We start from the raw sequence: 23,074 nt of genomic DNA on the forward strand, positions 1-23,074 counted from the left end.
CACCAATATTTGTGTCATCCAAACAGTTTGCTTACTCTGGTTTGGCTGTGGCCAGGCTGAGCCAGAGGAGGTGAAGAACAAGCCCAGCATTACTGAACAGCTTACAGTCCTGAGGGATTATTGTCATAGATTTAGTGATAAGGTCACCTATTTCCCAACCTGTTCCTGATCATTCCTTTCCCTTGTATACAACATAAATAAAAGTTATTAAGTACCTTCCTGGAGTAGTTATTCCATCACCACTCTGGGGAAGGAGCAATGTAGTCAGATGAACATTAACTAAGGCTGATAGAGCCCAATATCAATAATCAATCAACCCCAGGTGGGACCTGAAAGGGTTACCCATCCATTGACCTTTAAGGATCCTGCCTGGGCACTGTTATAAAGAAGGGCAGTAATTATAACATCCAGCTGGGTGGCAGGACTCGGGTGTCCCTGCACCAGCCATTAGGGAACCAAACCAAAGCTTCCTCAGATAATATACAGATTAATAACAACTATAATAACTAGCCTTAATAATATTAGTAGCAGTATAGATTATCTTCCTTTTTATTTTTATAACACTATTGATTTCATTAAGTTGACTAATGCATAAAATTATTTTTAACCTTTTAGTTTTGAAACTGTGTCATTCTTTCTTAGATTTAGCAATGAAAATGTGAGATTTGTTCAAGCAGTTTTCTAGGATGGATGAGTAAAGGGATGGGATAGTATCTGAAGCGGGTAGAAGGAACAAGAAACTACTTTTTTTCTGTATAATTGCAGTCAGGTTTGTAGGCAAATAGAATGGAACTGGAGGAAAGGAAGAAATTAAAGATGCACAACAGAAAAAGATTGATCCCTTAGAGCAGGATTTGGAGGTAGAAAAAACAGATAATGGAGATCATATAGAGTAAATACTCCAGATAAGTAGTGAAGGTAGTAGAGAGTGAAACTAAAGCAGAAGACTGATATTGAACCTGTAAAAATGTTAGTGAATCTGAATTGGAAAGGTGAACTGGGAGAGAGGGAATGGTTCAAGGATCAGATATGTTTTATATTAAAATATCTTACATTGGGGGGCTAATATTCACTTTGGGGAAAATAGTGAATGTTATATTAATTGAAAGAAGTAATCAACTCTGTATGGAGCTTAGCTAATACTTGAGAGTTATTAGGATAACATTTAGTCAATGAATGCTACTAGTGAACTAACTAATGGTGCCCCAGAGGCCTCTGCCAGTTAAATATAGTTTGAACAAATGAGTAATTTTCTTCCATCTCCTCAATAGATTTAAGCTCATTTGATTATAATGCCCGACTAGACTTGAAGGGTTATAGTCTACATCTTTGTTTTCCCCCTAAAGATTATATTACAATGATCACTAATTGCCTGCTATAAAATTCATTTTAGGCTATTTACAAATGAAATATTTGTTGCAAATGTGACATAGTACTCATGTAAACTACTGATAATGAAAGCTAATTGTATTATGCCTAATTTTAAAAGAAACAAAAAAAATTCTTCATTTTTCTTCATTCTTCAAAAACTAAATTTATGACAACTTTATGAGTACTTAGCAAATTATTATCTTTACTGCACTATTTCCATGTGGGATCCTGAATTTTAGTCCAGAAATCAATGCTTAAATTAACGAGCCATCAGTTTATATTAAGTAGAATAAGGCATAATGAACTCTTATTTTGGCTTTAGAAGCACTAACCTACTGTTTAACTAAGGTGTGGTATTTTTTGTTTTTTTATTTCTTTTTTATAATGGAACATGGTACTTGTTATTGTTATATATATTGTTTTATATAAAATACTTCTTATTTTAAATTGGCAGAGAGAAATAGTGTTTTGTAAATTTGAAACAACTTCCAAAACTGATTTTTAAAAACTTTAAGCCTTTGTTATTTATGATATTATTGATGAACGCATTTATTCATTTTTACCAAGGATTTTTCCAGAAGGTTTTTTATTATAATGTTGTGCCTCAACGTTTTTAATAGAGGTGCATTTTTCATGAGCTCTATATGATTTTCTTTTGTATGATAAGAATATGAAAGTATGATTAGTTTGAAGAAATCATATTTCTGAAAACTCTAGTAACTAACTATTTATTTATTGGCAGTTTAATATTATTTAACCTCTACTTTAATTTGTTCAAATAGTTATTAGACAATGTCATTTTTATCTACAACTATAAGGAAGAACTGAAAAAGTGATATTGAGAGGAATGACTGTTTAAACTTTCTTCTTTCTTTCACCTAACAGGGGGTTTGTAACTTCATTTTTAGTCTAGGATTGTACTGAAGACTTTATGTCTGATTCCATTGTTTATTTACATTAAAATTATTGATGAATTATTTTCTTACTTCAGAACTTCCAAGAATAGCAAATCCTTAACTTTTAGCTAACTCAATGATTGAAGTCTTGCTGGGTAAGATGTGAAGAAATCTTTGACCAGGGAATCAGGGTTTCAATGTCCAAAGAAAGATCCTCTGGAAGCCCGCAGGACTGGATCTGAGCTTGGATGTCCTCCACCGGAACCCTTTTCCTCCTCCTTCTTTCTCCCGAGCATTACCCAGAATTCTCCCTGGTCTCAAATACCAGTAACTGTCACCAACTGTCAGTCACTCCTTCTCTGGCTCATTTTGTCCCATCCCCCTTGCACAAATCCCATCCTTACACTACCATAGCAAGATTTCTAGATGTTTTACTATTTTATTGCATTTCAATATTGTTAATTCCAACTATGGCTAAAGACCATTCAGTAAAACTGTTTTTAACAATTAAAAAATAAACAAAAACAAAAACAAACCTAGTATTGTGTAGATCCTCTCTGGAGCACTTATGGGAAGGCAGGGACAAAAACTATACAAAAAAATCCCTATTATAATTTGCATTAGTTGAGGGAATGTCAAAGCCATTGAAGCATTTAAGCATTATTATTTTCATCATTATTATTTTATACCATGAACATTCATGTAATCAGGCCTGTTTCTGCTGATGCTCTTGTTTTTGATTAGAGATTACTGTTTTTTGAAACTTTAAGAGCCTCTTACTCTGTGAAACCATTAGGTTGCTAAAATCAGTATCCCTTTTTCAATCCTTTTTATGTTACCCCCATTTTGAAAATAACTGTTGTCATCCCATCTTTGAAACTTTCTTCCTTCATATCATAGCTCAAATGATATCCCTGAAATAGAGTTGTCAACTGTCTTCTCCCATAATTTTCTCTAGAAATTTCCTTGTATTACTTAATATAGACTCTGTAATTGCCTATTTATATGTCTGTCTACTTTTTGTATTCTTCACTTCCCCAATAGAATATAAGCTCCTTGAATTTAGGGAGTTTCATTTGTCTTTTTATTCTTAGTGCCCAGTACCGAATTATAGTACTATTATTTAATGTTTGTTAACTTGAATAAGAGATTTATAATTATTTTTCTTAGCAAAAAACAACAACAAAGGGGGCAGCTGGGTAGCTCAGTGGATTGAGAGCCAGGCCTAGAGACGGGAGGTCCTAGGTTCAAATCCGGCCTCAGACACTTCCCAGCTGTGTGACCCTGGGCAAGTCACTTGACCCCCATTGCCTACCCTTACCACTCTTCCACCTATAAGTCAATACACAGAAGTTAAGGGTTTAAAAAAAAATTAAAAAAAAAACAACAACAAAATAAGTTTTAAGGAGAGCAGAAACCTTAATATATACATAGTATATTTGAAAAAGAATCATATTTTGTCTTGATCTTAAACAATTATGCCACAGGAAAGTCAGTTGAATTCTTAGTGGGAAATCCTACTTCAATAAATGTTAGATAATCCTTGTTATTATTTTTATAAAAATCATTAAGAGTTTTTAAAAATAATAGTAGGCATTTATATAAGCTTTAAAGTTTACATAATCCTTGCAGACATTCAATCCTTATTTAAACCCTCTAGGGTAGGGACTGAAATATTTCCCTTATTGCATAAATTGGTCCAGGAAATTGATATGATTTGGTCAAGTTCATGATTTACTAAACTGTTAATCTGAGATTCAAACCTCAATCTTATAATTCCTCACCCAGTGTTATTCTAACCAGATCCTATAATAACCCTTTACATATCCCAGCTTAATTTTCAATAGACTGGATCAACACTTTTCTATTATGTAATAAGTAATCTTTGGGGAAGTTCTAAACATTTCAAGTTTTCTTTTACTTCTCTTAAACTATTCTTTCCTTTGTTCCTTCTTTTTGTAAGTTTTTTCCTCACCTCTAGTGTAGACTATTTCTTTATGCTTCAATGGATGTGCTATTTTACACATAAAGTTACTTTTGCTCATAGGACAGATCACAACCCTTCTAGCTCTTCTTGGTCTATGGGACTTTGGTTCATTTCCTTCCATAACTTCATACCAGTTCCACCCAGAATGTCATGGCCTTTCCTTAGATCTCTTAGGATTTCATGTCAATTTTATCCCATAAACTGTTCAGTAGTTATCCTTCATTGGTATTGTACATCCAGGACATCTTTCTTTTTGGTTGTGCACCTTCCTGATGACATCCTTCACATCTTGCTGCAGATTTCTCTTAGCCAATTCTTAATTGGTAACATATCGCAACCTATTCACACCCCTTGGGATCCTTTATTTAGCATTCTATGTGACCTACTGTTTTAGTTATTGGAGATTGTAAAATACAGCAGCATCAGAAGAGGATTGATGTGCAAAAGATGGATCATTATTTCAGGGAGACAAGAGATAAAGGACAAATAAAGGGAGGTAAGTTGAGAAATTGGAAGAGCCACACAGCTGGGAAGTATCTGAGTGCACCTCCCATCTCTGGATCTGGCTATCAATCCACTTAACCAATTTGCTGCCCCGATACTATAGTTTTAATGAAAACATTTTGCAAACAACCCGACATTTCTTATTATTCCTTTCATTTTTAAGACACAGAAAGACTTACCTCTTCTCTTCCAATTTCTCAACTTACCTCCCTTTATTTGTCCTTTATCTCTTGTCTTCATTTTAAAAGAATGTTGATATATACTTCTCTTACTGATTTTTCTCTAGAAATAATATTTTCCTTTTAAATTAACAGATTAATTATTATTGAATAGTAAGTTATATATGACACAATTTTAAATTCCTGGTATGCTCAAATAGCCTGTATGTAAGTTTTCACCTTATCTTAGCTGGAACCAGGATACCTCTTCATGACACTCTTTAAAATTTTAATACAGGTCATCTTCCCCCTCTGCCTACTTTAGATTCCCTAAATGTGTTTTTTATTCCATTAGAATGTAAGGTCCTTGATGGCAGGGACTCTCTTGCTTGTCTTTACATCTTTTGTGCTTAGCATAATGTCTTTCATGAAGTAAGCACTTAAATGATTTTTCATTCATTCATTCTGAGGGTGTTAATATAGTCAAGATCCACCCCAAACACATAGTCTTCCTTAATCCAAATGAAAGGAAGTGAGGGAGGAGATTTAAAATACACAAATACATTAAAACAAAGAAAAATCTAATTAAATTGTTTTGTTTTGTGGATGTTAAAATTAATATATAAAATACTAAATATTACATTTATAAATATTTTATTAATAACAAAAGAGACTTAACTAAAAGGTTACTAAACAGCCCACTCACCAGAGCCAGAGAGAGAGAGAGAGAGAGAGAGAGAGGGTGGAGTTACAGCCAACTATAAAACAATAATGTGACCATGCAAACATGGAGGCACAGGAGAGATTAAAGGGAGTTTTGGGAAAACTAAGGGACTTATGGGGGATGAAGTCTAAGGTTCAAAATCTCCATTTAAACAATTTCCTGATTTCAATAATCAACCTAGGATCCAACTTTTTTATCTTTATGCCCTTCTATCTACATGTAGCTTATGACTGATGGTTCTTTCAACTATTACTTCTTAGTCTTCATTTATATTATTACTTCTTTGTGTTCTTTATTGCTGTATAAATCATTGCAAAGTATCTCAAATCTTTAAAAACTTAATTGTGTTATCTTTAAAGGATAGTTTCCATATTCTAATGCTTATTTTTAAAAACCCTTATTCCTATTTTGGAATAAATAATGTGTATTGGTTTTAAAGCAGAAGAGTGGTAAGGGCTAGGCAATGGGGGTTAAGTGACTTGCCCAGGGTCACATAGCTAGAAAGTGAATGGAGCCAGATTTAGACCCACGACCTTTCATCTCTGGCCTGGCTCTCAATCTACTGAGCCATATAGCTGTCCCCTCCAATATTCATTTAATTTCTTTCTTGGTTGAAATTCCATTTAGGTTCCAAAGGCATCATGATAAAGTTCTGCAATTCTGTTCTCAGGGAAAATTCTGCTAAATTTTTTCACTTGCGACTCTTTCTTTTTAAATTTTTAGCTTGGAATCCCACATTTCAGAGGTATTACTCTCTGTGCAAATGGGACTCATAAGTAACTTTTCTAACTCTAGTTATGTACTTGATTGAGTTTTTTCATCTCTTTCTTGTTCTTCTAACATCTTATTTGGGATTTTTGCTACTGGTTCAAATTGTTTAGCTTCTCTTTTCTACTAAGTTGCTATATTGATTTCTTTTAAATGACCAAAAGCAGAAATTTGATAATGAATGTTGTCTGTGTTGAGGAATATTTTAGAAACAAAGGTAGAGAAAAAAATTGTGCTAACTATTCTCTTTTCTTCATATATATTGGCTGACAATAGTTGGCTTTTTGCAGATGATAAGCAAAAAAAGTCAAGATTGTGAGTAACATGGAAAAAAGTATCAGCAGATTTTTGATATCTTATTTTCAATAAGAACTAGAGTAAATGTCTTTTTTTAAAAGCAGTACAGCAATATTTGGCATACTTTAGTGTTCTTGGTCAAAGTTTTTGATTCATTGGGAAAAAATGAAAAATGGCATATGGAAAGAAGTATAGGAAAAAAGTGGAAAATAATAAAAATAAACAAATCCAGGAAAAATTGTAATTGGTTTTTGATGGCCCATTGAGAAGTCATCCACAATGTAGTAATCATTTTTCTTTTTTTTTTCTTTTATTTTTTTTAACCCTTACTTTCCGTCTTGGAGTCAGTACTGTGTATTGGCTCCAAGGCAGAAGAGTGGTAAGGGTAGGCAATGGGGGTCAAGTGACTTGCCCAGGGTCACACAGCTGGGAAGTGTTTGAGGCCAGATTTGAACCTAGGACCTCCAGTCTCTAGGCTTGGCTCTCAATCCACTGAGCTACCCAGCTGCCCCCTGTAGTAATCATTTTTAAAAGAGATTTCCTTCTATGTAGCTGAGGAAATCAATTTTATAAAAACTATCCTTTTTTCTAAACAGATCACATAGCCCATAAGAATTTAATTTAATAGGATTTGAGGGTTAGGATTGGACTAGTGATTATTGTCCTGAACTTCTGAGAGGATGATATTTCTGCTCTCAGAACAACTATCATAAAATTAAAATATAAATATGAAGTAGAAACCAAGCACTATGAGACCTCTGAAGAGGACAAAGTCATTTTCATGTGAATTTAGGAAAGATTTTACCAAATTGAAATCTGAGTGGTGACTAGAAGAAAAGTAAGGATTTCAATACTAAAGGTTAGAGTAAGTAGGTAGATTCCAGTTCAGGTATGAGGGATGGCTTGAACAAAAGTACAGCAGTGAAATTGGAGAGGTTGAGAATAGATGCTTGCATAGTCCATTTTGACAGCAGCATAGGGTTAATAGAAGGAACAGTAAGAAAGAAATGTCCTGCTCCTCTCTTTTTTATGGTGCAATAGAATTCTATCATAATCATATACCACAATTTGTTTAAGCTTTCCCCTATTATTGGACATCTCCTCAATTTCCAATTCTTTATTTCAACGAAGAGAGCTATGATACATATTTTGAAACATATGGATCCTCCCCAAGCCCAGATCTCTTTGTGAAATAGACCCAATAATGGTATTTCTGGACCTAAGGGTATACACAATTTTATAACTCTCTGGTTGTAAATCCAAATTATCCTCCAAAATGGCAACCTTTTTCTATTGATTTAAGTTAGTTAAATTATTTATGGGAAATAACGTAATGGTAGTTTCAATCTCACTCCTAATAGACAAATATCTGGAATAAGGTTGGGGTTGGGGTGGCATAAAGAAGCTAAGTTAGAGCAGATCATGGTTGTTTGACTTTCCTGAAGAGGTACTTTTGCTTACTGATTAGTGTAATTGGTGGCTGTCACTCTCATACCCCAAAGGACTATCTCTTCTAATTAGTAAATGGGCAATAATATGAGGTTTAGTGCTCACATGAGAACCTAATTTGTCTCATTTTACAAAGCCCTGGAGCTCATAGATAGATTATAGAAACCAATAATTTAGGATTTGAGCTGAGGTGGAAAATGTTTAGATTACTTTTCCCTAATAAAATATAGAGGATATGGTAGTATTACTTTGGTCAGATTAATAAGAGATTGAGAGAGGCCTGTGGGGAGGGAAGTAATTTGTGATTTAGTCAAAAGTTGGCTTTATGACCTTTGAGATCTCCTCTTACTCTACTGCTTTACAATTCTGCATTTCAGGTATCTTTTCTATTAAGTTCCAGTTTTGGTATTTAAAATGTTGAAAGTAAGGCACACAGCTATGGAATATAAATCATTTCCTCAGGTAATTTTTAAGGAAGTTTGGGATATAGGAGATTTATATAGAATGGAAATATATATGTTTGTGTATATATATATATATATACATATATATATATATTATGACAAAATAAAAAGAAAAATTAGAGAAAGTAATTCAAGAAGGTGTAAAGAGATTAGCAAGTAGCAAGACCTTCAGATTTTTCCAATTAAGCCACTATGAGAGAGGTTAAAGATAAATTGTATTCTTTATTCATTACATGCATATTTATACATTAAATACCAATCTTTGAGTTACCTTCTTTGCAAGAAAGATGGCCTTTTAAGATTAGGGTTATAGCACATTGCTTTATCAGGAGGAACATTCATTTCAACATCCCAGTCAGTAGCTATTTTATGGATAAATAGAATTTCGTATTCTTGTGACCATCAACAGGGCCATTTTTGTGACCATCTAATGATACTTACATATATTTTGGAATTTATTGATTTTGTTGGTACAAAATAAATGAGGCAGAACCCTATGAAAAGAATGCTCTTTAAACAAAACTATCAAAATCACTGACCAGAAAAGGAAAAACTTAGCATTCAAATTCATAAAGGCCTTTTTATTCATATTTATTTAAAGAACTAATTTACACTAGGATGAAAATTAATATACTTTACAATACTTCTAGCATAAATTTCTACCCATGTCAAAATTTTCCAGGACACATTTAGTGACCTGGGGAAAGACACCATAGTAAATATGAGGGCATTCAGAATATGTAAAAGCTCCAAGAATATCTTTTATTTATTATAGCATTCTTTGAATGTCAAATACTATTTTCTAATCATATGATAGAAAAGGAAAGTTAGCATTTTAAGAAAGCCTGAATTCAGTTAACAGTATCTTTATCCAATTTCATTAATTTTATTCATTATAATAATTTAGACAAGCTTTGGCTATTAACTCAGTTTTAGCATCAGCATTTACCAGAGGTCAGTCTTGGTTTTTGAACAATTAGCAGCTTTAATTCATTTTAATGTGTGAAACAAAAAGTATATCAGCATTCATAGTCTTTTCAATGCAATTAGTTGCCTCTCTATTATATGAGATTAGCTCTAATATTTTCCTTTTTCTGCAGAACTGACGATAAAACTCTCAAGGACTCATTTGTGTGTGTTTTTTGTTTTTGTTTTTGTTTTTTACAGACTTGAAGGTCTTTCAGGGTTTGCTGGTTCAGTAGCATTTTCCCCCTTTTTCCTTGACTATACCAGAAATGATGAGGTATCTACAGAAATCCCTGAAGACCCCTTGTAAAGGTGCTGAGATTGATTTTTGTGCTTTCTTTTTAAAAAAAGGATCACAAAAATTTCTGAGAGGTCTGTGTCTTCGGGCAGCTTAATATTCAACTACTGTCTATTCAGTTTTGAAATATTATGCTGCTATTGATATATTATGCTATTATTATCTCTGGAGAATGGATCTGGCACAGTTCTAGAAAGAAAATCAACTTTTAGTCATTTCTTTACAAAAATTAGAGTGTATTCTCAAAAAATACAAGACATTCTCATTTCACATAATATTTTATAGAAAGAGAATTACAAATAACTTTGCAAAAGAATTATAAAAATCATAATACAGAAATAAATGTATTATATGTAGCAAGCATATGTAAAATCAATCCATGGTTTCCTTTGGTATCTTTTCATTGTATAGCTAAAGACATTCTCCCTCTAATTTGCATGTGTACCTACCTGGAAGGAAGAATAAGAGCCCTTCTTTATTTCATAGGGTTCTGTAAAGATTAAGTGGCTGATATTTACTAACTGATATGATATGATGATGAAATGACCCCTTAGTGACAAGGACTTTTCATCTTAAACATTTGTATCTTCTTTATAAAAGGTAAATTAACAAAACTTTGAGAAAACATACTAGAAAAAATTAAAGACTGAAAGATGATGCATATTAGATTTGAGAATATTCTGACCATTCACAGAATTTTGGATTTCATTTTCTCTGTGTTATTGCTGTTAGCCATGTTATCCTGTTTTATTCAATGAATAATGGAAAAAGAAACTTGGAAAAGAAAGCAACAAAATATTATAAACAAGTCTGTTGTTTTAAAAAACTCATTTCCCTTCAAAAAGCATCTATTTCTATGTATAATTTGATTTCTTTATAAACTAAATTAACACTAATGTTTACAGGACAAAGGAATGTGATTCAGTTGTAAATGATCATTAACTGATTCTCTTCTAATCTTAGCTTCATTAATTTTGTGTGAAACTTTTAAGATCTGATGTAATTGAAATTGTCCATTTTATCTTTGTAAATGCCCTCTTTCCCTTGTTTGGTCATGAACTCTTCTGTACCCTTTCTTCTGAAAGATATTTTCTTCCTTGAATCTCTGATTGTTTAAAGTATGAAAATTCAATTTGTTTACAGTTAAAGATTTAATTTTTTTAAACCCTTACCTTCCATTTTGGAATTAATACTATGTTTTGGTTCCAAGGCAAAAGAGCAGTAAGAGCTAGGCAATGAAGGTCAAGTGACTTGCCCAGGGTCACACAACTAAGAAGTGTTTGAGACCAGATTTGAACCTAGGACCTCCCATCTCTAGGCCTGACTCTCCATCTACTGAGCCACCAAGTTGCCCCCAAAGATTAATTTCTAATACATTTTATTTATGTCTTTTGTTTTTACACCATATAGATTTCTTCTTCCATCTGTTGTCTTCTCCCTTCCAGAGAGTCATCAATTATTTAAAAAAAAAAATTTTGTTTTCAGATACTTGATTTTTTTAAGTGAGACCTTTTATTTGGTATTTGAGTTTAGCATTTAAAAATAAATGGAAATCTTGAGAAATATTAAGAAGGATGATGAGATGCCAAAGGCCCACCTTCAGCATTTCTACTCTAAGAGGCTTTTAAATTGACTAGGCCTGTATTCTGCAGAAGAAAATAATTTTTTTTAAGAAAATAGACAAAGAGAAAAAATATTCATAAGAAAACATCAGCCCATTGACAATTCTTATTTGCAGTGTCTTGCCTATGGAACTCATTCTCTGCAAAATAGTTTAGGGAAATTGTCTTCCCAAGTGCCTTTTTTTGGGGTTGGACTTGATCCCAATTATATTCCAGAATTTAATTTCAATTATTTTGTGGTTGTTATTTCTATTTGTATTTGTTGCTTATATTGGTTTTTCAGGTCCTATTATTTCTCTTTCCATCTGTTCATGTAAGTCTTTCTGTGTTTCTCTATATCCATTATGTTCATTATTTCTGATAGAACAGTGATATTTGATTATATTTACATGCCACAATGTATTTATAAATTATACATATAATTTATAAAAAATATATAGTCTTTCTTTTTGTCAGTGGCATAAAAGTAAACTATCTTAGGGGTAGCTGGGTAGCTCAGTGGATTGAGAGCCAGGCCTAGAGATGGGAGGTCCTGGGTTCAAATCTGGCCTCAGACACTTCCCAGCTGTGTGACCCTGGGCAAGTCAGTTGACCCCCATTGCCTACCCTTACCACTCTTCCACCTATAAGTCAATACACAGAAGTTAAGGGTTTAAAATTTAAAAAAAAAAGTAAACTATCTTGGTCAAAGTCAGCCCTTTTATCTGCATGATTTTAAATTGCATTCCACAATGGTGGTATCATTTAAAGATCCACCAACAGGTACGTTAGTGCCTGTCTGTCAAACACTATTTATTATGGTCTTTTATTATCTTTGGAGGAATGGGCTTATGAAGACCAGAGTTTAAATCTGGCCTTAGACACTTACTAGCCATTTATTCTGGGCAAGCCATTTAACCTCCATTTGCCTCAGTTTTCTCATCTTTAAAATTGGGAAACAAATAGCACCGACCTCACAGAACCGTAACGAGGATCAAATGAGATAATATTTATAAAGTGCTTAGCGCAGTGTCTTTCATATTGTAGCAACAATATAAATGTTTATAACCACCACCACCCTTCTCCTTCGGGTGTCTTTGCTTAGTCTTTCTGAAGAATTTTAAGGGGAAACGTATAAGCAGATGGTGAGGTAGGCAATGATTCTAATAGCAAAGTATAGGTCATTGCTTGAAAGTCTTTTAATAAAAGACAAAACTATCACTACATACAATACGATATAAAATACCATAAAGCATTTCTAAACTTAAGTTATTATTTTAAAATCTATTCGACAGATGTTTGATGTCATTAGGGTTATACTATAAACGACTTCAATTTACATACTGATTTCATGGTCTAAAATGTTTATCTTCTCACTGAGAGGGAAGTCCTTTCTCTGCTTCTTACTACTTAAGAGGGTTTTGAAATACTCAAATTAATTCCTATTCTGAAATGGACTAAGAAAGCTGTGTGTGAAAATAAAAGTCTTTTTTGTAAGTTTGTCATATTATTTGAATAGTAATTTTAACTGCGTTATACCTTTGTGGAAATTGCCTAAAAGATGCTAAATGTTACTTATATCTGATGATGAATATTTCAGAGGATCAGCAATTTATATTGGAATTTATATGGAAGTATGCTTGCTCACTTTCATGCCATAAAACTTCAGGGAAATATTGGTGAACCTTGTGCAAGGTCTCTGTGGCATTCCATTCCTTTCCTCCAAGATTTATTATCTCTCTACTGCCCCTTGAGTAGAATTAGCTATTTTAAAGGGTAAGGGTTTTTTGTTGTTTTTTTTTTTTAAAGAGAACAACCTTAGTTATTTTAGTTATTTTAAATATAAGTGTAGATATTGTCGTTTACTCATAGGACTAACATTAAACGTAAGCCTTCCCTGCCTTGGCATTTCAAGGTCTGCTGATGACTTATTTTCATTTAATTTACCTTGACTGAAAGTGAACCTACTTCATTTTAGTCAGGGTGAGTTGGTGAAGTCCCAATTTGGTTATCTGATGATTTATCTTCCTTTACTCAAATATACTCTGCAGAATATGGGACCTGGATATAGAAGTTCAGGTTCCTTTAATACGTAGTTTTAGACTCATGGGCAAGTCATTGAACTCTGTACTTCAATTTTCTCATTTCTAAATTGAGGGGATTGTACTAGATGGTCTCAGAGGTCCTTTAAAGTATCCAAAGTCTATGATTCTGGGCTCCTGCTTTAATTGTTATTTCCAATTTATCGTTGCTGTGAATACAATTTTCTGCTGTTAAGATGACACAAGATACCAATATAGAAGGAAATATTCGTACTCTGTTTTGAAATCCTGTAAACCACATACTCAGTGGTGATAATGCTAATCATTAGATTGCACTTCTTGAGACACATCTATAAGTAATGTGCAGATATCAGGTGATTCTTCACAACACCCCTGTGAGGGAAGTGGTTTTTCAGTTTTCTTGATGAGGCGTCTTACCCTGAAAAGAGAATAAGATCCTCAGTACCAGTAAATCTATTTCAGACTAAGACAAAAGGAATTCTTAGTTTCTTATCTTGTGTAAAGGCAGCAAGACATTCTACCTCCCAGTCAGGATTATTTTTAAATCTTCACATATAGACAAGTTTCGATATGTCTTTTTTGTCTTTGATAAGAATTATAGTTCAATTAAACTGAATTACAAACACCTTTACTTGAATAATTGATCCATAGAAAAGTGTCACAGGAGTTCATTTTTATCACTATTTCTTAATCATTACAAAAGGAGCTATTTTTCCCTTGTTTCTAAATTATTCGTTGTATTATGTCTTGATTTTTAATAATGTCTGTAATTAGATGAAGATATGTGCATGTACATATCTTACAAAAGACAGTGTAAGTATATGATGTATAGAGGATAGGCCTTAAAGTCAGAATGACTAAATTTTTAAGTCCTGTTTATGACAATAGAAACTCTCAGTGTCCCCAGATAGCTATCTAAATATATCAATCTGCATTCATGAAAGTTGTTTCTACATTGAGAAATGTTTCACTGAAATAACCAATTTCAAGTCATACTGTTTTGTTGAAATCCCAGACTGAGAACCTCTTGTCTTATACCCATGCTTTCCAAGCCCGGGAGTGGGGTGGGGATGGAGGGAAGGAGAGAGAGACAGAGACAGAGACAGAGAGAGAGAGAGAGAGACATTGACAGTATATAAGATTATTTTGCTTGATGTATCAGTAGTAGATATACCCCAAATCCTCAATATCTCATCCTATTTCTGATCATGCCTCACTCAACTCCAATTCCCTATTATTCTTGTCATCTACTTCTTTTGCTCATATTTATTTGTTGCTAAACAGAGCTGAAGGAAATCATGAAATCATGATGACTGGGTCCTCTATGAATTTGTCATCTAGTCTTAACAGGAAACGCCTTTAACCCCTCCCAACCTGATTTACTATTCTATTCACCCAAGAAGTTGCTCCAAACTTCATGATTTCTCCTCAAGCCTCCATAAAACCCCTCCACAACTCTCTCAGTTGAGGACTTTGCTTCATACTTCATTGAAAAAAAAATGCTGCCATTCAATGAGAAATTTCTTTTTTTCCCCTCTTCCTTATATTATTCAGTTTCTTGCTATTTCTTCTTTCAGTCCATTCTTAGGTTAATAACTGGCCTTTCTTGTCAAGGTAATGATTTCTATAAACAAAACCTTTAACCTCATTCTTTTCTGTTTTCTCTGGCACATCATCCTCACTATTATCTCTGCTATTATTTTCAAGATTTCCTTGTCTATTGACTTCTACTCCACTGTCTACAAATACTCTTGAGTCTTCTCCAACTTTAAGAAAAACAACCCTCATTTTCTTGCACTATTCCTATTCACTATTATCCTTTATATCTATATTTCTTGCATACTTAATGGCTAAACTCCTTGAAAGTCAGTTGCAGTCGATATCTCTACTTCCTCCTCTTTTTTTCTATATACTGCATCTGCTGTCTTCAATAGGTAGTGATCAATTGTCAAATTTAGTGGTCTTTTTTTTAACTTCTCATGCTTCTTGGTTCTCTTCTACATTTAACACTTGTTGATCATCTTTTCCTCCCCAGTATTCTCTTTTATCTCTCTTGATTCTCTTCCAGTATTTTGTCCATCATTTGTTTTTCAGTCTCTTTTGATGGTTCTCCATTCATATCATGGTAACTAACCATGGATGTACCCCAAGTTTCTGCCATGGGCATTATTTTTGATCAATATTTGCTTACTTGGTAATTTAATCAATTCCACCATTTATGCAGATGATACCCAACCCGAGTCTTTCTCCTAAACTACCATAGCAACTGCCTTTTAGACATCATAAACTGGATATCCCATAGACATCTTAAATCAATATATTAAAAACAGAACCCATTGTTTCCCCCCCAAATTTTTTTTATACTTTCATATTACAGTTGAGGGCACAACCCTCTTCCCACTTATCTACACACTCAATAGTGTTATCCTTAATTCCTCCCATTTAGTTGATCCCTCTAACCAATCCTTTGAAAAGCTTTTCATTTCTACCTTTACAACATCTTTCAGATAGGTTCTGTTCTCTGACCTCACACAGCCACCCACCTTTCCTGGACTGCAGCAGTAGTCTTCTAATGGTTCTCCTGGACTTTTTTCTCCTCCCTCTGCTCCATTTTCTCCTCAGTGGAGAAAATGATTGCTCTAAAATATTTCTCCCCACTCCAGTACATGCACCATTTAGTTGCCAAAGTGATTTTCCCCCTAAAGCATAGGGTTAATCTTATCATGCCCCCCCCCCCAATTTAATGACTTCTAGTAGCTCCCTGTTACCTTGGGATCCAATATACACACCTTTGTTTGGAATTTAAAGTACTTCCCTAACCTCTTTCCCTAATCCTTTCCTACCTTTCTAGCCTTCTTACTCTCTACTCACTTACATGAAAATAACAATGGCGATATAGTTCCTTGAAAAAGACACTTTATCTGTCATGTCTGTGCTTTTGACTGACTTCTCCCCATGTCTGAAATACACAACCCCTTAACTTCTACTTTTCCTTGGCTTCCTTTGAGAATCAGCTCGAATTGTAACTTTTCCAGGAGTTCCTTCTCAGTCCTTTAGCTGCTAGTATTTTCCCTTTTGAAATTACATCCTATCTTTTCTCTATGTATCTTCTGTACCTTTAGGTTTTTTTTTAACATGTAGGGGCCTTTTTTTGGTCTTTCTTTGTATTCCCTGCTTTTAGCACAGTAACTGGCACATAATAAGTGCTTAATAAATCTTGTCGACAGGCCTGTACCACCAACTAACAATGACTTTGGGGGGAAAAAAAAAGCAAAAAACCTGTGCTGTTTCCTAGGACAAGTAATCAATGGATTACATCTTGACCTCCTTTACCACCTTCCCCTAGTTTCTTACATTTTCTATCTAATGTACAAAGGAGAAAACTTGGGGTTATTTACCTTGTCCTTGGAGGATTTCCAAGTAGTCAGGGCCTGTAATTTAATAGGGACTTTATTTACTAAATGATATTGAATACAACTAGATCATACCTCTTAACTCATATTTAGATACTATTTCATGGTTACAAAATGCACATGATTTTATTTGGTATTTTGATGAGTAATTATAGACTATATCTGTGTAGAGATTACTTACCCACATTGAAAAAGTACTACATATTTCATAGTATCTCTTCAATATCACCTTAACCCAGAGAAGTTGTTAGTAAGATTGTTGCTGTCCCTTTTCCTTCCAGAAAAGGAAAGTGAAGTTCTTATAACTTAAGAGGCTTGCCCAGCATTATATAAGTCATAAGTGGTGAGATTTCATCTTGAATTTGTCTCCTGACTCCAATTCAAGTGATTTTTCCTCTAGTCTAGATTACTTTACTAGATTTTCAAAGATCTCCTTATTGAAATTTTTCATTGCCTATGTGATACTGACCTCCCAAAATTGGGTAAGAAAACTAATATCCTAGAAAAATCTTTAAAATATAAAATGTTCATAATAAAATAGATAAATACATATAGCAGAATCATTGAGGATCATAGAGGAATATGACAGGGCTATTCCCATAGGGAATATAAACAAATAGTACAACTTAATTATAAGGAAGAATTATAAAGTAATCCTTTTTTAAAAAATCTTCTAGCATTGACTCTGACTTTTATTATGTAGAACCTGGAGAGAATATAGGAAAGAACTAACAGTTATCATGAAAGGTTTGGGGAATATATTTTTTGTTGACTAATGAAATGCTGATTCTTTAAGCTAAAGAAGAGGAAACAGATTTGATTTGATTCAAAAAAGAAATATTTGATTATATTCTTTAAATTACTCATCTAGGCTGATTTCCCTCTACATTATATGTAAGAGGGACATTGTATGGGCAGAGCTGTCCTCTCAATCTTCTTTAAACCTTGAGGCTTAAAATATGGTAGAATTGATTGAAAAAATTATTCCCCAAAACATATTGCATATCTGTCTGTCACATATCATTAGGAGTGGGATGGGTTAGATGCTCTTTTGATGGTATTACGATTCCGGCAAAAGAAATCAACTATCAGAGAATCATTTGAAAAAAAAAATAATAGATTACCTTTTTCCTCTTTTTTTATGAATGTGTGTTTTCTGGCCCCCTTTTACTTTCTTCTCACTAGAAATCATGGCATCTTAGTTTCTGTGAGGTCTCATCAAATTTAAGAACAGATGACTATAATCTACAAAGCATAAAATTGTGGAATATGATAATAGGAATCTTTGTTCAGGTATATTCAGTTCAAAAAGTGACATCATTACTTTGAGGGAACTATATCCCTGAGTATAACATTATCAAGATCACAAATGTCCCTCTTCCTTGAAAAAGGATTTATCTGTCTTAAAACAGTTACTTTCCTCCATAATATGGTAGGTGTGATAAAAATGGAGAAATAAAAATACAACAACAGGTTTTAAAGTTAAAAATTTACTCAATTGGTTGTTTGGTAAAGCTGTCCCCAGAGAAACTCTTCTATAAACATATTATTCAGGGACCTCTTTCCAGAATAGAGGTCACTCATTGTTCTTGAAGGCAATATCGAATGTCAGACACAGTCCTTTCCTCGAAAGCTTTTCAGCTGGCTAGGTTATGCCAGAATGTATATCCTGGTGGAAGAGTCTTTGAGAACTAGAGGTTACTTCTATCCTATAATATATCTTTCCATATAACATGATAAAACTATCATCAATCCACAAATATTTATTAAACATCTTTGTATGAGCCAGGTACTGCACAGTGCCTGACTCATAAGAGGCACAGAAGAGACATAAGACAGTTCTTGCCTTCAAGGAACTTATAGTGTAAGGATATACATGCAGGGAAAGAAAATCTGAATGACATAGAAGAATGACATGAAGAATGTAAGATGGGTGGAAATGAAAAAAAATGTCACTGAAACACAGCTGAAACATTAAAATAGATCTCTGAGCTCAGAAATTCACATGTTCCCTCCAATGATAAAGATCACAATCTTTAACCATACTTGTTTTCTTGGAACAGGCCTTAGTTAGTCCCTGGGTGGTTAAAGTTTAATAGTGGAACAAAGGAAGACCCTTATGGTCATTCATCCATTAACAACTGGAGATTTATTTAGACATAGCAGAAAAAGGCTCTTCAACAAAGATAAGTATTGAGGACACCTAAAATTTATTCATGTGAGTGAAGTTCTCTTGCCTAAGTTGCTTATGATGATCTACCAGGCAAATATTAAGCAACCTGGAAATTTGTGCTTGGGCGACAAAGCTGAGTTTGACACTTTAGCCCTCATTTGTAAAATGGGGGTAATAATAGTACCACTTTAGAAGATCATTATGAGTTATGAATGAGCCAAAGTATGCAAAGCATTTTGTAAGCATTAAAGTGCTATATAAATATGAGTTATTATTGCTAATAGTTAAGGGATAAATGTACTTAAGCAGGCATTTTGGGGAGCCCCATTTCACATTTCTTTTTCTGAAAGTAATACCAGAGGCCGTGGCACAAAAATAGTTTCATGAATCAGGCAAATATTTTCTATTTTTGTTGCTGAATTTACTCTTTCCAAAAGAATTTTAAAGTTTTTTTTAAATATCTGAAACCTACTGACCTATTTTGCTTTGACATATGAATTTGAGTGTCAGGGAATGTACCCTGACAACATGACTAATGACTGATCAGACCAACCAATATTTGGCAGAACCTTAGTTTAATGGTATATGCCCAAAGACATATACCCACATTGCACATAGTTTAAAGATTCTGAAATCTGATTTTCATTGTCTCCCTACAGCTATTTGATAACTTATGTTCTAGCCTTGAAATAACATGTGGCACTTTTGTGGCCTGTTATATATTGCATGATACATCTTCTGGAAAAGTGTCAGGTTACAGGACAGATTTAGATGAAGAATAGTCAGATCCCCTAAATATAACCTCGGTACTCTAAAAACATGAATGAAGGAGTCGTGTATTTCTCCATTTTTGAAAAGTTCTAGGATCTCAAGATCATATTTATAGATCTGGAAGGCTCCCAGAGGTCATGTAGTCCAGTGTCCTCAAATTAGGAAACTGAGGCCTAGAGAGAACTCTAAGATCACACAGGAGATGTAAGAAGCAGACTTGGGGCTTGCATTCAAGATTTCTGAATAGTGAGCCAGTTGTTTTCTCCACTGCAACATGGGGAATAGTTCAATTAAACAATAAGGCACTGCTAGGGTTTCAAAAACAAACTAGACGCTAAGAGTTTCAAAAATAAACTCAAGAACTCTTTCTTTCCCTTTAGGAATTTTATATTCTATTAGAGGAATACAACATGTTCAAAGATAAGTAAATAAAAGACAATTTGAGCCGGGTAAGTCCACTAACAACTGTGGTGAAGGAGGGATTAGGAAAGAAAGTTAATGAATCTCAAAAGTAAAGATGAGGAGACAGTATGTTCTAGGAATGGAGTTTTGGGTTTTAGAACTATCTGACAGTTTTATTTAGATTGCAGAATGCAAAAAGGGTAGAAACATGAAATAAGCCTAACACTTAGGTAGTGAAGGCTTAAAATGGCAAGTTTTCTTCTGGTGATACATTTCCTTGTAAATTTCCCCAGTGAAGGCTCTTCCTCTTTCCTCTCCATCATCTCTCAGGAAAAACAAGGAGAATCTTCATTCTACTTCTTCCCACTTTGACTTTAAGGTAATTATTCTACCACCATCACTTAGTGACTTCTCTTTTGATTGCACCATTTCCTTATTCCTGTTAACTTTTGACTCCTAGGCTATTGCCCTACTTTGTTCACTTTCCTTATCTGTTTTCTTTCCTGACTTAAATTTCAATAATTTTTCTTGTCATAAGTGAACCTATTTCAGTCATACAGCAGTTATGTGCTTGGAGACAGGAATCTGAAGGCCCAATATCAGAACCTAGCTAATAAATAAAGATTAATCACAAAAGTTGACAGCATCTTAAGAACTCTGATCAATGCAATGATCAACCATAATTCCAGAGAACCATTGACATTTTTCAGGCTGTGCTAATGCAGGACTTTGTTTTATTTGATCACACACATAAACACACACACACATATATATGTTCAAATAGCTTTTTTTTTTTCATTGCAAGGATATTAAGAAAAATAAAATGTTTATTAATTGAAAAAAGTCGATAGTGCTTTCTAATTTGAGAAAGTAGTTCAGAAGCTTAAGAAAGAAAATAAGCAAAATGGTTTTAGAAATTTTTGAAATCCTAAATTGTTTTTACTTTCTAAATTAATTTCAAAATAATATGTACCTAATGTATAATTCCTTTATCACATCAACCTTGGTGACCCCTTCACTATCTCACTATAGCCCTCCTTTGGCATGGCTATACCTTGAAGGATTTTTTCATCATCTGAAAGTGTCCTACTTTCCAGATTATGACCATAAACTTCCTTGCTTCTTTTGTTTTTTTTTTAAGAAAAATTTAAAAGCACCTTTTATTAGTGTCTTTTGTCTTTATTAATCATATTTATTACTGAAGAAAAAAAACAAACGAACCTTTCTCTACCTTCCTTTAAACTGAAGCTTCCCTTCAGATAAAGATACAAAATGTTAATACAGTTCCTGGTGTTTTGCTATTACACAAAGGAAAGCTATAATTATTTTTGTTTCTATCTTTGTCTTTTTTGGAGTATATACCTAATAGTGAAGTCACTTTGTCAAAGGATGCAAAGTTGTACATTTTTCGCATCTTTAAAATTGATAACCTGATTATTCTAAGGTGCTATTGTTATCATGTCACTTCATTGTTCAAAAACTTTTAATAACTTTTCATTATGTAGCCAATAATATTTTAACTGAAAGACTTTGTTGATTTGATCTTAGTCTACTTTTTTAATCTTACACCTTACTCGTGTACAAATATTCTGTCCTCCTCAACCTGAATTGTTCATAAGCTCTTTGATAAAGGCACTCTATCTCCTTCTACATAACCCCAATGATTCTTAAAGCAAAGTCTTGTATAGCACACATGCTCAGTGAACATTTGTTTAAAAGGTTCTTGGTTTGAATTCTGTCTTTAAAAGTGCCAGAGCTAGTTGGGCAGTTGGTTAAAGTAGGTTATTCATGAGTAATGAGTTAGACTTTCCCATTAAAGTTTATTTATTTAAATTCCTCTAACATATTTTAGGGAAATATATTAACTAAATATATGCCACTCATATATTTTTAAAGATTGGATTGGAGCTTTTTAAGTTTATATTTTACCACCAAATTTCAATCTCATTTTTTTAACACAGCTTTCTGATGAAATGACTATATGGCTACTGTTAGATATATACACAACAATGCAGATATATGAATTAATTCAATTAGAATGCCAGATGATTTTTTTACTCAATAAAGTAATATACTATAGACTTCAAATACATATATATATGTATATGTATGTATATATGTGTATATATATGTATATGTATGTATGTGTATATATACATATCATAAAAGGAAACAAAAAAGATTACATAGTCCCATTCTTTTATAATTCATTAACTACTCATGGAAAATTTTAAACGTCTAAGACAAGTTTATAACTTATATTTGAATATATGGTAAGTAGGTAACAATATTTTCCATAATATTTGTAAGTCAGTCTTCATAGTTTAATTTGTTTCTCTAATTCACTTATGGCCTTATATTTGAATTTCTGCAGAATTTCTTCCAGTTAGTTACAATAAACATTAAACATTAGTCATATTGTATTTATTGTTGTTTCAGTACTGAACATGGACTTCAGATAAATCAAAAGGTTTTTACCCAGTCATGGATAAAGATGGATCTCAAATTTAACCAAATTTTGTTGTTACTATTTGTTGGTAAAATAGCATTGCACATAAAAAAGGAAAGAAAATGTTATACTGTTTTTTGGGGGTAGAAAAACTTTTTTTTTTCTTACTGGACTTAGTAAAGTGAAACATATATGCTTAATTATAGGCCAGTGAGACTAACTGAAAATGAGTTAAGGTTACCAAACATTCATTAAAGACCACCACATTCAGATAATAAGAGGTAGAATATTAATAAGTAAGTAAGCATGTATTTTCACAT

The sequence above is a fragment of the Gracilinanus agilis genome, chromosome 5 (assembly GCF_016433145.1).
Source record: "Gracilinanus agilis isolate LMUSP501 chromosome 5, AgileGrace, whole genome shotgun sequence".
Taxonomy (NCBI): domain Eukaryota; kingdom Metazoa; phylum Chordata; class Mammalia; order Didelphimorphia; family Didelphidae; genus Gracilinanus; species Gracilinanus agilis.